The following is a 15400-nucleotide window of genomic DNA, read 5'->3' as shown; positions in this document are numbered from 1 at the left end:
GTAAGAGAAAGCACGGTAAGACTACAGAGAGCTATAGAATCCATGAGTTAGTACGAGAGAGTGCGGTGATACTGCGGGAAGCCGCAGTAATTGCCAGTCAGCGAGAGGGTGTTGTGATACTGCGGGGAGCCGTAGTACTCACTATTCAGTGAGAGGTTGCGGTGAAGCTACGGGGAGCCGTAGTACTCACTATTCAGTGAGAGGTTGCGGTGATGCTACAGGGAGCCGTAGTACTCACTATTCAGTGAGAGGTTGCGGTGATGCTACGGGGAGCCGTAGTACTCACTATTTAGTGAGAGGTTGCGGTGATGCTACGGGGAGCCGTAGTACCCACTATTCAGTAAGGGGTTGTGGTGATGCTGCGGGGAGCCGTAGTACTCACTATTCAGTGAGAGGTAGTTGTAATACTGCGGGGAGCCATGGTACCCGCTAGTCAGCAAGAGAATGTTGTGACGAAGTGCTCTCTGATCAGAGCATGGCGCAGAAGAGTTTTGGGCTTGGGTATCCCTAATATTTGATTTTGTGGGAGCCTGGTGGTCAAACCAGGGGCGAGACTGGGGTCTCCATATTTGTCGGGAGTCGTTATATTCTGAAAATGAGTAATGGTTGTCGCAACCAAAGGGAAGTGGATAAGTGAGGAACGTATGAGTTGCGGGTCATGAGTCATGAGTTGAGTGCTTCATTGGGACGAGTGGTTCCAATTTTGGATCGGACCAGACTCTCGATATTGAGTTTGATTCTAGTGGTGCATTGAGAAGGCGAAATTAGACTCCGGATTCTGAGATGGGTTCCATTTTGAGGAATATTGTTTGTCATCAGATGTTTTGGACCGGAGTGGGTCAGTTCGTTGGTACGGGAGGTACCGCGAGGCGCTCATATCTAGGGAGTAGTGTTCGTCGGGGGTCGAGGGTGAAACAATTTTGTGGGATTGTGGAATCCATTGGGGTAAAGAGAACTTTGTGACTTGGGTGTCACTGGGCCGAGATAGTTGTTATGAGAAGGAAGTCAGTAAGACATTTCAGGATATGTTATGGGTGACCTTTGGAGGTTCAACTGTGGAGTCAGAAGTTGACCTAGTGCTCAGTATTAAAAAAGGGGTATGAGGAACGAAGCTGGGACTTGTGATTGTGATGTCTGAGGACACTTCTGAGCGAGTCTGGTTATTCTCTTGTGTCTGAAGGGCAAAGTGTTGAGGATTCTTTGTTCGGATGGGTTCTGATAGCAGTTTAGTGTATGATCCCTGGTGGGGTGTGGACCCTTCCGTTTCTTGGGGCGTGATTTGGATCATTAGCATGTTGATATGAGTGAGCGGTAGCCGATTGTTGGATTTGGTCTTGTGAGAATCAGAGGATCAGTGAGTTATCAGGGTTTGATATTCGAGGAGCGAATATCATGGTGATCGCTTGAGTAGGCGGTCTGGTGGCGGGTCAGGCCACTAGAGCTTCCGGATAGCGGGAAGGAGTATATTAGCGACAGAAGAGTTGGTTCAGTTCTGGTCTTGGGAGTTTTTGTGTGGTTTCAGGTGTCCATAGAGAAAGATATCGGTGTAGTATGAGATCCTTTCGGTGGTGCCTTTTGGGTTGATGATTTCGTTATGTGAGTGGTTAAGGAGTGATTTCGAGGGCGAAATATAATTCAAGTGGGGGAGAACTGTAACATCCGGATTTTTAGGGATATTATCGTGTAGTTTGATCTTGTGATTAAAGAAGAGACTCGACGAGTTGAGGGTCCAACTCGCCGAGTCGAGCCGGGTTTTCCCGTGGACTTAATGAGTGGACTCGACGAGTCCGAGGAGGGACTCGCCAAGTAGGCGCTGATTAGAGAAACCCTAATTTCCGGGGTTTGGGACCTATTTAAAGGCACTTATAGCCTCATTTGCGGCCACCCTTTCCCTGGAAGCAAACCCTAAAGGTCATTTGAGCTAGAAAGTGAGAGAGAAGCTATCTTGGGATTTTTAGTGCATCATTTGAGAAGAAGAGAAGGAGATCAAGCAAGGATCAAGAGGGGGAAAGTTGGATCCAGTGATAGATCGTCCAGAGCTTCTGAGGAAGGTAAAAGTCTGCACCTTTCTCATTATTTTGGTTAGATCTCATGTGTTTGGAGTTCTAGGGCTTTTACCACCTTTGGTTTGGGACTTTGATTGAAATGGATTAGCTAGAAGCCTAGTCCTCAGATCTGGACCTTGTGAGGTCCCTAGAGTCCAAAGGTCCCAACTTTATTCATCCAAACGAGGGTTGTTATGATTAACACCTTAAGAAGGACTTGTTTTGGCATTTTGAGGCATTTATGCCATGCATGAACGTAAAGGTCGAGACTTTATGTGTCTCTGGTGTCTTAAAGGGCTAGATCTAGGATTTGGAATGAGAGATCTGACTTTGGACGTCTGAATGAGGAATCAGACCGAGGGGACTCGTCGAGTCCATGAGTTGACTCGACGAGTCAGTGAGGGTTTGTCCCGATGAGCTAGAGCATGCGATAGCTCGACGAGTTGGGGGTCAACTCGACGAGCTGAGCTGGACTGTCACGAGATTTCTGAGGAAAGTAAGTGGACTCGACGAGTCGCAAGGGTGCACTCGGCGAGTCGGGTCAAACATGGACTGTTGACTCGAGTTTGACTTCTGTTGACTTTGGGGCTTTGATCAACATAAGTAGTAGAGACCATGGAGGGGTAAAATGGTCTTTTATCCACTTCAAAGAGTTAAAGAGAGGAAGAATAGCCTTCGGTCATTAGAGTTGTGATTAGAGTATCACTTAGAGATATTCATCCCTTGTGTTAGGTGGAGGCTAGTTCGAGATCCGGGAGCGGGGTCTTTACTTACCGCTGGTCAGGTGAGTCTTCTCACTATACTTTACCTAGAGTGGTAATTAGAGTTATATGGCAGAGTATCTTGTATGCTATTTATGTGATTGTGATGCACTGCATTATTTCTATGTGATTTATGTTGTGTATGTTCCAGAGTTTATAGAGTTGGAACCGGAAGGTTCACAGAGTTAGGACCAGAGGGTCCACAGAGTTAGGACCAGAGGGTCCATAGAGTTATAGCCTCGAGTGGCTAATATGTGTTCTATGTGGTATTTTGGGGAACTCACTAAGCTTCGTGCTTACCGTGTTATGTGTTATGTGTTTCAGGTATCTCAGAGGATCGCGGGAAGGCACCGGCTTGATTGTACACACCAGAGAAAGAGTCATGTTTTGAGGATCCTGGCTTATTAATGGAGTTGTGTTTTGTAAATTGAATAAACGAGATTTCTATATAGTATGTTACGAAAAGTATGCGATTTTAAAATGAAAATTTTGTTTGAAAAATTACGGTGTTACAGAACTGATACACTAAGCAAGGACTGGCTTCATGTTGTCTACAACATTTATTCCGGACGTGACAACGCGGTTGATCTTCCGGAGGTCCTATGGCAAGATTTCTGCAAGATTGCCATCAAGAGGAAGGACAATGAAATTTTGAGCCGTAGATTTTGGGCACTGACGATTCAACAAATCTTCAACGAGCTTTCCGAACCAATTCCAGTCTCCATAATTCCTCCGGAGGCATGTGTTTCATTCAAAGTTGTCAAGGCCTATAGAATTCCGGACCAATCCTCTTTTGGTCCGGTTAGACGACTTCCGGACCACATGTTGGCCTTAATTCATTCCGATTCCATTTATCTAAAACAACACTTAGAGACTTCAGTTGTGTTTGACGCAACACAACCTGCCCCAGTCTCAGTTGAGCCCACTTCGGAAGAGGCCAATCTTACCACGTCCGGACCTAAGGTTAAGAAATCTGCCAAACGAAAGAGTTCTCCCACCAAGCCAAAGCCTAAAAAGAGAACCAATGTCAACTCTTCCTCTCCAAAGGAAGATGCTCATGACATTCCGGCTGACTCTGGCCGTCCGAACACCCCTCCTGCCCACTCATCTGAGGTAACCCTCAATGTTTCAACATCACGTGCACACACTCACGGGGAGTCTCCACATAATCCACCCTCACCTTCTCAAAAAGGTGATGCCGGTGTTGACAATAGTTCCTTGAAGCCCCCTGAAACACACCCACGAGTCTCATTTGATATCCCTATCGTTTCTCTCACAAGCACAAACTCCGGAACCCCTGTTCCGGACCCTATGCTTTCTGGAGCTGGAGAAGTCCCTCCGACTCCGGATGCCCCAACTGGTATGATACCCGGAAGGTGTACAGGACGACCAGGTGCTAACGATCCTCAATGGGAAGATTATGTTAACATGGTTGTTTCGAGACGTCCGAATCTGACCAGAGCTCAAGTGGAGGCCACTCTCACTTCAATGTACAACAGAGCTCATCAAAGCAATCTTCTGTATGTTCCTCCTACAGACGATGCCAATCGGGAGCTTAAGTGTAACATTATGGGGTGATCCTTTCCAGGTTCTCCTATAATTGCGCAATGTATACAAGTTAAGATTAAATAGACCTTCGAATAAGTGATCTTACTCCAAAACCATAACCAAACAAGGAACAGGAAGTGGAGCATAGATCACAAATTCTAAGTCTATAAAATCTCAATTATATAAAACTTTGGAAGTATATACTCCGGAATCATAGACTTACCAGACGGGTCTTTTAAGTTCTCTCATAAGATGTTTATAGTGCCTAAAATACTCCTATAGTATTTTAATGTATTGAACTTGATATGTTTTATACTTGTTGTTGTCTTATAGTATCATAAAATACTCCCATAGTATTTTAACTTTATGTTCTGATCTAGAAATCTCTTGAATAGAGTTAGGTAAGTTTTAAGGCTGTTGCAACACCACATCACTCCCAAACTCATGTCGGTCACATATCAAATGAATATAGTTGATCAGGCTATATTGATTCCAGATGTGATTACATAACTGTCCAGGTTTGACTGTAATGTTCAACCTTTAAATACTTTTGTTCTGTTCTTCTTGTGATACTTGTTCTAGTATGTATAAGCATGTATGTATACTTTTATAAGGTATTGCTATACCTTTAAAATATATTATTATCCAGAGCACTTTGGCCCCATTGTATTTATAGTTGTATATCTTTTATAGGTTGATATACTTGGTTCACTATAAACAATGCTCTGATACCAATCCGTCACACCCCAAAACCGGAACGACGGAAACGTTCTGGGGTGGAGGACGTCATGTTTAGTATCACAAGACATGCATCATAGTAATCAAAGTAATAAATAACCATTTCATTAGAAAGAAAAACGTTTACAAAGTATGTGTTTCACATAAAATAGATTACATAAGTAAACGACAAAACAAGACATGAAGCTACTATGCTCCATCTTCTGAATTTCAGCATGTGTACCTGTCTACTAGTTACCTAAGAATACAAGTTATTTTGAAAGAATAGATCAGCATTTAAGCTGGTGAGTTCATAAGATTTTAGTGATGTAGTAAGTAGTAAGAAAGTTTGTAGAAAGTTGTAGTAAGTTGTAGTAAGTTCTTGTTTAGAAAAGTTTGCCTGTTCCTCCAGAAAATCCTATATTTCTTGCTTTTGATGAAAGATAAGTAAAAATGACTCTACAGTCCTTTCTATGAGTATTAAATGAATATAAATTATATAGAATACAGATCAAACAAACAATCGATTGTGTGAATCTGCCCTAAGCCCACAACCAAACAAGGAACAAGGAATGAAGCGGAAGTCACACATCCCATTGTTTGTTAGACCTTCATTGTATATAACTCTGGTCCATTCATTTGATACTCACGGAGTTAACTGTAACAGTTCTTTTAGTAAAAATAGTAACCACAATAGTTCCTTTACTAATCACTTAGTTTACACTAGTTATATATGATCTAATATCGAACACATAGTTAACTGTGTGAATCTGCCCTAAGCCCACAACCAAACAAGGAACAGGGAATGAAGCAGAAAACACACATCTAACTACCTGTCGGATATTATATATATATATATATATATATATATATATATATATATATATATATATATACATATATATATAACCCAGATGTATAAACTAAAGTATTATAGAATTAACCACTTAAGGTCCTTTGGGTTGTATTGGTTTAATAGAATGGATTAAACCTTTCTTTGTTAAGTTTCTAGTTTAGTTTACTCAATGTTCTATCTGAAATATGTTTTTGTACTAGAAAACAATGTATTGAATTTGTATATTATGACCTGACCTATACCTGATACTCCTTATGATTACTTGGTGTATACGAAATATATATATATATATAGTCAAGATCGAATAGATAGTAGACTGAGTGCATCTGCTCTAAACCCACAACCAAACAAGGAACAGGGAATGAAGCGGAAAGCACACATTCTACTATCTACTGGACTCAATTAATATATATATATATCTCCTAAATGTATTTACCGAGAAATTATAAAGTTAGCATTATAAGTCACCTTCTAACTGAATGTTTATGTTACATGTTTTACTTATATTGAATGTTTTTCTTGTATCATACATCGTGTTTGCTAACCCTGGTACGTTGTATTTGTACCTTTGTTATTGAAACGCGGTATGACGTAAGTGTCATTCTTCAAGTTTGCTAACCCTGGTACGTTGTATTTGTACCTTTATTATTGAAACCCGGTATGACGTTGTTTGCTAACCCTGGTACGTTGTATTTGTACCGTTGTTCGTGTGCAAACCCAGAATGATATGTTATTACTTCGTATTTGTTAACATGAATTTTACCTATGTTTATATGTTTCTTGTATCATGCTTCGTGTTTGCTAACCTTGGTACATGGTATTCGTACCTTTGTTATTGAAACGCGGTATGATGTAAGTGTCATTCTTCAAGTTTGCTAACCCTGGTACGTTGTATTTGTACCTTTGTTATTGAAACCCGGTATGACGTTAGTGTCATTCTTCAAGTTTGCTAACCCTGGTACGTTGTATTTGTACCTTTGTTATTGAAATCCGGTATAACGTTGTACTTAGTGTTTGCTAACCCATGTACGTGGTGTTCGTACTTTGGTTTATGCAAATACGGTATTCCCGTGTAATTTCATGATTTGTTCTTCTGTTATAGTTATAGTATATTCCTTCTGTTATAGTTATAGTATGTTCCTTCTGTTATAGTTATTGTATCTTCCTTCTGAATATGTTTTCTATGTTATCGTGTATTGTATCTTCCTTCCTGAGTATGTTCTATATGTTATTGTATTGTATCTTCCTTCCTGAGTATGTTCTATATGTTATTGTATTGTATCTTCCTTCCTGAGTATGTTCTATATGTTATTGTTATAGTATGGACTGAATCTTTAAACTATACCTATTATAGTTTACTAGTATGTTTGTTTGTATTGTTACAACCTTGAAATAAAGACTCATTTTACTACTAAGTTATGCCTGTGCTTTAAAAACAGAGTTTGGTTAAACTATAAAGTAACATAACTTTAAAAGAGTTTTTGAAATGTTTTGATTACTCCTTATACATAAGTAATCTTATAAAATGATGTTTATAACAAAACATTTACATAATTATCATTGTGTTCAACTTGTATTCCCCCCCTTAAAAGCATTTAAAACATTTAAAAGATTGATTATAGGGGTATGAACTCACCTTAAGTGGGTGATTCAAACGAATATGTACGTAAGGATAAGAAGTTCCACGAATGAAGTCACAAGACTTAACGAGTCCTAAATGACATATAATGGCATATATTGACATAAATATAGTGTTTAGAAGCAACCAAATGCAAGGAAACACCTTACGGGACTAGGAAACACTTGGAACGAAGTGTTGAATCACATGTGATTGATCAAAGGAGTGTTCACGGCCACCATTAGGTGTTTACGGCCATGGGTTTACGGCCATGGAGCTTATGGCCGTAAACTCATGGTAAAATATGTAAAAGAGGGTATTTGAAGGCTTGGGAAGCTTGAGGGACTATTGCTCTACACAAGGATGAGAAAAACCAACTTTATGGAAGGTGTTGAGGTGTTTACGGCCACACCATAAAGTGTATGGCCGTAAACTCACCAAATGGTCTTATTTTGGGTCTTAAAGCATTGAGGAAAGGTTCTAGATTCATGTCTAAGCCTTAGGAAGTGTTTAAGGTCCAAGTGCACTACAAACTAGGGTTTACGGCCAAGGGAGATGCTCTTGGCCGTAAACACCTCATGTTCTTGGGAAAAGCTTGATTTCAAGGCTAGAATTAAGAGCTTCTAGCATACAACATGTTAAGGAAGGAGTACTCACGATATTGAAGCTTAAAAGGGTTGATTTCGGCCGAAAAACACTAGGGTGTTCTTGGTGTTCTTGAGGATCTTGAAGATCTAGACCCAAAAGATGGAATTCATGGGTGAATTCAAAGGAGATTCAAGAATAAGAGATGTATTAACACATAGATGGAAGGAATCACTTACATATGTGAAAATCCAGATGAAGAAATCGATGATACTTGAGAGAATTTGAAGAGTTTTCGGCCAAGGAAGGAAAAGAATGAGAAAAATGGCTAAGTGTTACTTATATAGGGGTGAGTTTACGGCCACCTTGAGTTTACAGCCGTAAACTCTTGGTGTCTTGGCCATAAACTCCTCTTGAATGAGTTTATGGCTTGATCTTTGTACAGTGGCTCTAGCAGATACTTCTTAACACTCATTCCTTGAATGTATTGGGCTCAGAACACTCAAACAGACTCTAAACAGTGATAAATGATAGCAGGAGTGAGTCTTACTTAAGGTTGATTGGCTTGACTTATACGGAAAAAAATTTCAGGTTGTCACACTCAAGCACTCCATCGAGGAGGTTAAAACCAAATATGATATTTTGGTTGATCACTATCTCAACACCATTACCTCCATGCTCAAAGTCCATGCCGACTTGGTGTCTGCTACCAACGATCTGATTAAGCAGACCCATATTCGTCATGATAAACAGATCCAAAGGATGGAGAAGGAGATCAAGAAGAAGGATGAAATGAACCTGATCATTCAACAAGTCCTCATCAAGCTTCTTCGCTCCACTTGGAACATCGTTGATGTTCCGAATCGGAAGTTTGATGAGATGATAGCTATTCTTAGTCATCTGTTCGATCACCTTGCTGCCCAAGCTCCCACGTCCGAAGCATACGATACCCTCACTCTTCAACTCAACACGGCCCTTCAGAAAGTCTTCTCCAAATTTGATGATCTAAAGGACTCTTTACGATTTGCACCAGTTCCAAGATCCACCGATGCAAGAGGGGGAGAAGGTCCTAGCCAGCCATGGAAACCTGCCTCGGAGTTCACACTCCAAGATGAAGACTTGAATTCCGATGATGAAGTCCAAGTTATGTCCGGACTTCTAGGAAATCCATCTGATGAAGAAGAAGACGGTGAAGAAGAATATGTCACCAAAGGAGTTCTTGGTTTCGAGGCTCCGAAAAAGCTATTTCCAAAGAAGCTGACTGAGGAAGAGAAGAGGATATGGTCCGCAACCTCTTGGCCATCCTCTTTAACAAATGCTCTTCAAAAAGCCATTCAAATGGCTAAGGCCAAATCTCTCCTCACAGCTGAAGCCTTCCGAACCACTCCTTCTATGCTCCTACTAATTTCGGCTCCAAAAATTTCTCCAATAGACCAGGGCTCTCCACTCCGGATCCCTGATGACATTCCGGAAGATCCTCTTCCGAATCCCACTCCGAAATCTATGGTGGATGAGAACATGAAGCTCGTCATGGACGCTCTGAAAAGAAACAAAGGCAAAATGCCAATGACTGCTGAACAACAAGCCTTCCACTCCGGACCTCCTCTCAAGAAAAAACAAGCATGGTCTCAGGAGGAAATCAACAAGGCATTAGAGGACAGCATCCGGATCCAAGCTCTTAAGGATAATCCTGATCCGATGCGTGACATCTCTCCTCTTTGTCGTGAACGCATTCTCCAGGATCATGAAATCGTTTCGTGCTTCTACTACGATGTTCCCACCAACGATCTCGAACAACTGGATCTTCCTCTCTCTCTCCTTACAGCAAGTAATACATCAAATTTGCTCCTCTTCACCCAAATGATGATCTGGAAGTGATCCTCCGGACTGAAAGAGAAAGGCTTGAAACATTCTACTCCAAGAATGCTCAACCACTCAAGGAAGTATGGACTAGAAAAAGAATCACCAAAGTCCATGGATTTGCAATAAAAATCCTTGTGAAATGCAAACTCAATTGCCCATTATTTCGATTTCACGTCTTCCGGAACAAGCCCAACTACCGAACCATTACTGATGCTGACTTCCCTTCCATGAATCTGAACGACATTCTGACTCTGGCCGCTCACTTTCGAGGAATGCAAAACAACGATATCGGCATGGGTTCTTTCCATGCTGCTCTTAGCTTCCTCAAAGATTATGTCGTGGAATTTTGTAGATGCGACTATGAGCTGGAACATCTCTACGGAACTGAAGACTACGTTGCTAAAATTACCTATGTTCTTCCGGAAGCTGAACTACTTGAAGATGGTCCAATCGATGACCCGGTTCTAGGGTTTGTCTACACAACCAGGAAGACAAACAAGAAGGACTTTTTCCGTGTCCTTGACAAACACCTAGTTCCGACCAAAGCACTCCGGAAGTTCATCTCTCGTGCATCAAAGTCTAAAGCTCCGTAACAGATCAAAGCAAAGTTTGTGAGTCAACTGACTTGGTACATTGAAGTCAGAGAATGGTTGTTCCGGGCTTACTCATTCATCAAGGAAGAAGCAGTGTAAATGGATGGATTGCTAAGTTCACTTAGGGGGAGATTGTTGGAACCTGGAAGTGAACCTCTAGAAATCCTAAGTCCAAGTTCCGAAGTACTTGCGTTCCGTAGTAGATGTTCCGGAGTCAATGGTGAAGAGTGGTTCGGAATCTGTCCGGACCAGATGAGAAGAAGAAACGAAGCTGAAGGCATTCCAGAATGACTCTCATGTCCGGAATGGATGCTGATCCGGAGTTACACTATTTTGTCTTTGTGCATTTATTTAGTTTGTCTTTGTATTGATGTGACATTTCATAGGACTTAGTCTTTTGTTGTATTTAGACAATCAGAATGTCAGGAACATTTCTATTGTCCAGTCCTATGCAAGTATTCTAGTTAATTCGCTGTAACCTTCACTCCTATTTATAGGAGTATTCAATACAAGTCAACTACGGTTCTTTCACTCAACTTTTGGCATTTCACTGAGTTTATTTAAAAACATTCTTCTTGTTCTTCATTTATTAGCATTACCTTGATCATTCATTCTCATTCTTCATTTAATGAATTGATCATTTGTTGAATATATTATCTAAGACTTGACTGGTCTTTCCAGACTTGACTTGAACATTTATTAGCAAGCAGACATTGATCTTAAGCATTCACTCAAGGTTTGAGTTCTCAAACCTTGTCCCTGCGCATCAGATCAATCTTGTTCTCACAGGAAGAGTGTATCACTCCAGGTCTTGCATCTCCTGCATCTTGTGAAGCTTGGGAAGGTACAAAGCTTCCACCTTTTTGGTTCTCACTCCATAGATCTAGAATTTATGGCATTTTTTGGCTCATTTTTCGATTTTAGGTTGGTTAGATGAGTTAAAGTTTGCAGATTTATAACTCACATTGGCCCCTATATCTTTTCGATCTGAAGTTTGTTTGTCTATTGAACTCCATGCATGAGATTTTGGTCTTGTTTCCCCATTTTGACCTAGTTTGAGATATAGACTTGTATTGGGCATGCATGTTTGTAAAGTTATGATTTTTATGTTGGAATATAAGTAAGAAAGCCTTCTGGAAAGTATGAATGGGTGGCTTGAAGGATTAAGAGCTTAACCCATTAAGTTGTGAGAGTTCAGCTATCACGGTGTGGCAATCTTCTTGCCACGACGTGACGATTGGTGCCATCGCGACTGCTTTGTCGTGAAGATGCCACGACGTGACCAATGAGTGGTCATGACATGGGATTCGTTTGGGGTTGACTTTGGTCGTTGACCGTTGACTTTTACCTGGTTTACTTTTCGTCAAACTTTAGGGGTGTTAAGCTATAGTCTAAGGTTTAGCTTGTGTAGGGTTTAGGAGGTTCGTGTAGCTGATTTTGTGGGACTTTGAGTAGCAGATTTCAGCTCTTCATTCAGGTGAGTATTCTCCCTATATTACTTATTCCATAGTGTATGTGCATGCTGAGCAATTGGGTCTTATTTATTGCTGCTTTTTGTGTTATTGAGCTGCTAATAGCTCCAGGACGTGATGTTAGCCCATAGGGACTGCTGATAGTTCACATGGTTGTTGATAACCCACCAGGCGTACTGTTAGCCCATAGGGCATGCTGTTAGCCCATCGGGTGTGCTGTTACCCATTGGGAGTGTTGATAGTCCCCAAGGTTGTTGATAACCCATAATTGTTTATTTATGTTTTGTTGATGTGATATTTTGGAGAACACAGTAAGCTTTGTGCTTATAGTTGTGGATTAAATTTTATTCAGGTACTAATAAAATTGCAAAGGCGGGAATGTACACACGCATCAACAGTTTTATGATTCGATATTCCGCATTGTCTTCCTTATAACTCTGATTTTTAATTATGGATTACGAATAATTGGTTTGACTTGAATGCAATAGTTTTATGATTCGGGATTCCGTATTGTCTTATGATTCGAGATCCTTTAATTATAACTCTGATTTTTAATTATGGATTACGCATCAACAATTTTATGATTCGAGATTTCGCATTGTATTCCTCGCCCACGGGACTCACCCATTTAACAAGGCTAAACAAGCCCATATCTCAACATGGATCTAACAGTACTCACGCCTAAACATGGAGTAACTAAACATCAGGTCTGACTCATCCCAAGTGAATGCTATGGTTCCTTCCACAGTCTCACAACACTCCTGCAACGGTGTATTTCAGCCAAGTGAATGCTACAGCCAAATCGTAGTCTGACAACACTCCTGCAACTGTCATGGGCTCCCCCATGGTGTCACCAACAAATCAACAAGGATAGTGAGGAAGGCTGACACGAGATAAACCCCTAAGTTACTAGAACCCATCAGGTGTTTGGGTTGTGCTCCGAACCCCAAATCCTTCATCAGACAAGAACAGGAAGAGAGGCCCTCAAACAACCCTCGACCTAAACCTAATCACTAGCTCTACTCAACGCCGCAACCGATGCTTCAAACCTTCCAGACGAGATAATCTTAAACCTTCAGCATCCGCTTCCTTGGTCTCCACTAACTGACAAACAACATACCTTGGAAAAGCTCCAATCCTGACAATGATCTGAACATGAAATAATTGAATAATATTTTTTTAGATAACCTGCACTTCAAAAAATCCTTCCAACTGATAAAGCGGTTCTTCCACACTCGGAGTTGGCAAGACTCCGATGACTTCGAGACACTTCAAGACTTCCAAGCCAATCCAATAACCTCACCGCTTGATTCTTAACAACCACTATTGTCATCCAAAGGCATACGAGAATCTGAATCTTCCAAACAAACCAAAGAGTTCTAACACATATGCGCAACCCCACAACCAGACAAACAATCTGAACTTGAGTAATTAGCCAAAAAAGAACCAAAGTCGATTAATACAATATCATTCAACGGACCATCGATGATTACAACTGAAATAAGGAAATTATAAACAACAAGATACTGATAATTTCAACCGACGCTGAAACTGACCGTCCTAACGAAAGCTTATAACTTAAATCCTGGCCCTTGGGAGTCCAACTGTCCCATGTCGCCTATCCGGTAGCTGCCAAGATAAAGCGACTGGATCTAAAACCACTCCATCCGATCTCACAGGACATTTGGTCTTAATATGGACTGGCTGACTGCAATTGAAACACGCCCTTGAATCTCTCTAAATACAGTTCCGGCTGTAGTGACCCTCCTGACCGCATCTAAAACATCTCGAGACTGGCGCACAACAAGTACCTGTGACACCAGTCAAATTTTGGTCAAAAATAAATTGATCAATAATCGTAATTGGGATGAACCAAGTGGTAGAGTTTGTAACAAGGTTTCCAAAAACATAAAGAACACTGAAATCCGAGTTATAACGAAGAAGTTATGACCAATTGAAAATCCGCGATAAAACCGGCAAAACACTATTCAGTGTAAAAAGCGAATTTTTGATAAAAGGCTTTTTAGCCTTAATAATCTAAATGAAAGTTGTAGAATATGTTAAACCGAGAACGTTCATAAAAAGAACGTAAAAATCTGACTTCGTATGAGGAAGTTATGATTTTTCGAAGTTTCGGTTTAGCAGTAGACAGCTAAAAATTCGAAATATAAATCGATCGATATTTAGTCGACGCAACTTAAACGAGAATCGAAGGTCTCGTCAAAAGTAGCACAACGGTAAAAAGACAGACGAAAACGGACGTCAGATGAAGAAGTTATGAATTTTTAACGGATTTCCTGTCCCGGTCTGTTAAAAATAATAATATTAAAAATAAAATCAAAACCAGTCGACGAAGTCTAAATGAAAGTCGTAGAGTATAATTTACCTACGCGTGCATATAAAGAACGCCAAAAACGGAGCTCGTATGCGAAAGTTATGATTTTCGCAAGTTTTTGGCACGAAAATCAAGAAAATCTTGAAAACCGGGCAAATTCGCATAACTGGCTTCGGACACGTCACCCTTCGCATGCAGCCTCCACGTGTTCGCTTCTCATTGGACCGCAGCCTCGCGTGGCATCTCCTGATTGGTTCGAAGTCATCATCCTCTTTCCCCATTGGACCGAAGTCCGGTCCACTTAGAAGACCCTACCTGTCCGAAGCACGTGCCTCGCACCGGGTCCGAAATCTGCACCGCCTTAGACTTCGCACGTGGCCTTCGCAGGAGCTACCACGTAGCTGCTGACTCACCTCCTCGCCTCGCTAGGTGGCTGCTGACTCACCCTTCGGACCTCACCCTCGCACCCCTATATAAAGGGTGCGAGCCTTCTCGGATGGAAGGGATTTTTCATCCCTAAATTCCCCAAATTTCACATTTTCACCCCCTCGACTTTCTCACGACCCCCCAAGGCCCCGGTATCGTGACTAAAGCCCGAAGCAAGCCCCGGAGCCCCGAAATTCTCGAGAAGTTATCCTCTCTCCAGTCGAAACTCTGCCCGATTTGAGCCGGTTTCTCGTCAAATAAACTCTTTCGGGGAAACAAAACGCTGCCCGAATCACCGCTTATCAAAGTGAGTTCATACCCCTATAATATACCTTTTTAAATAGTTTTATTTGCTTTTTAGGGGGGGAATACAAGTTTAACACAATAGTAAATTGTGTTAATAACTGTATGTAATAATAATCACACAAAGAATTTCCGTATGCTTTTAAAAATTACCAAATACTTCCAAAATGACTTAAAGCCATGTTAAATCTTGAAAGTCACGTAAACTCTGTTAAATTCTTTGAAAAATGTTTTGTAAGCTATTTCAAAGTATAAAAGCCAAAATCATGTTTATATAT

Source organism: Lactuca virosa, chromosome 3 (genome assembly GCF_052849685.1).
Source record: "Lactuca virosa cultivar CGN04683 chromosome 3, Lactuca_virosa_CGN04683_v6, whole genome shotgun sequence".
In the NCBI taxonomy this organism is placed as follows: Eukaryota; Viridiplantae; Streptophyta; class Magnoliopsida; order Asterales; family Asteraceae; genus Lactuca; species Lactuca virosa.
The sequence above is the reverse complement of the archived record's forward strand: the minus strand, read 5'-3'. Positions refer to the sequence as shown.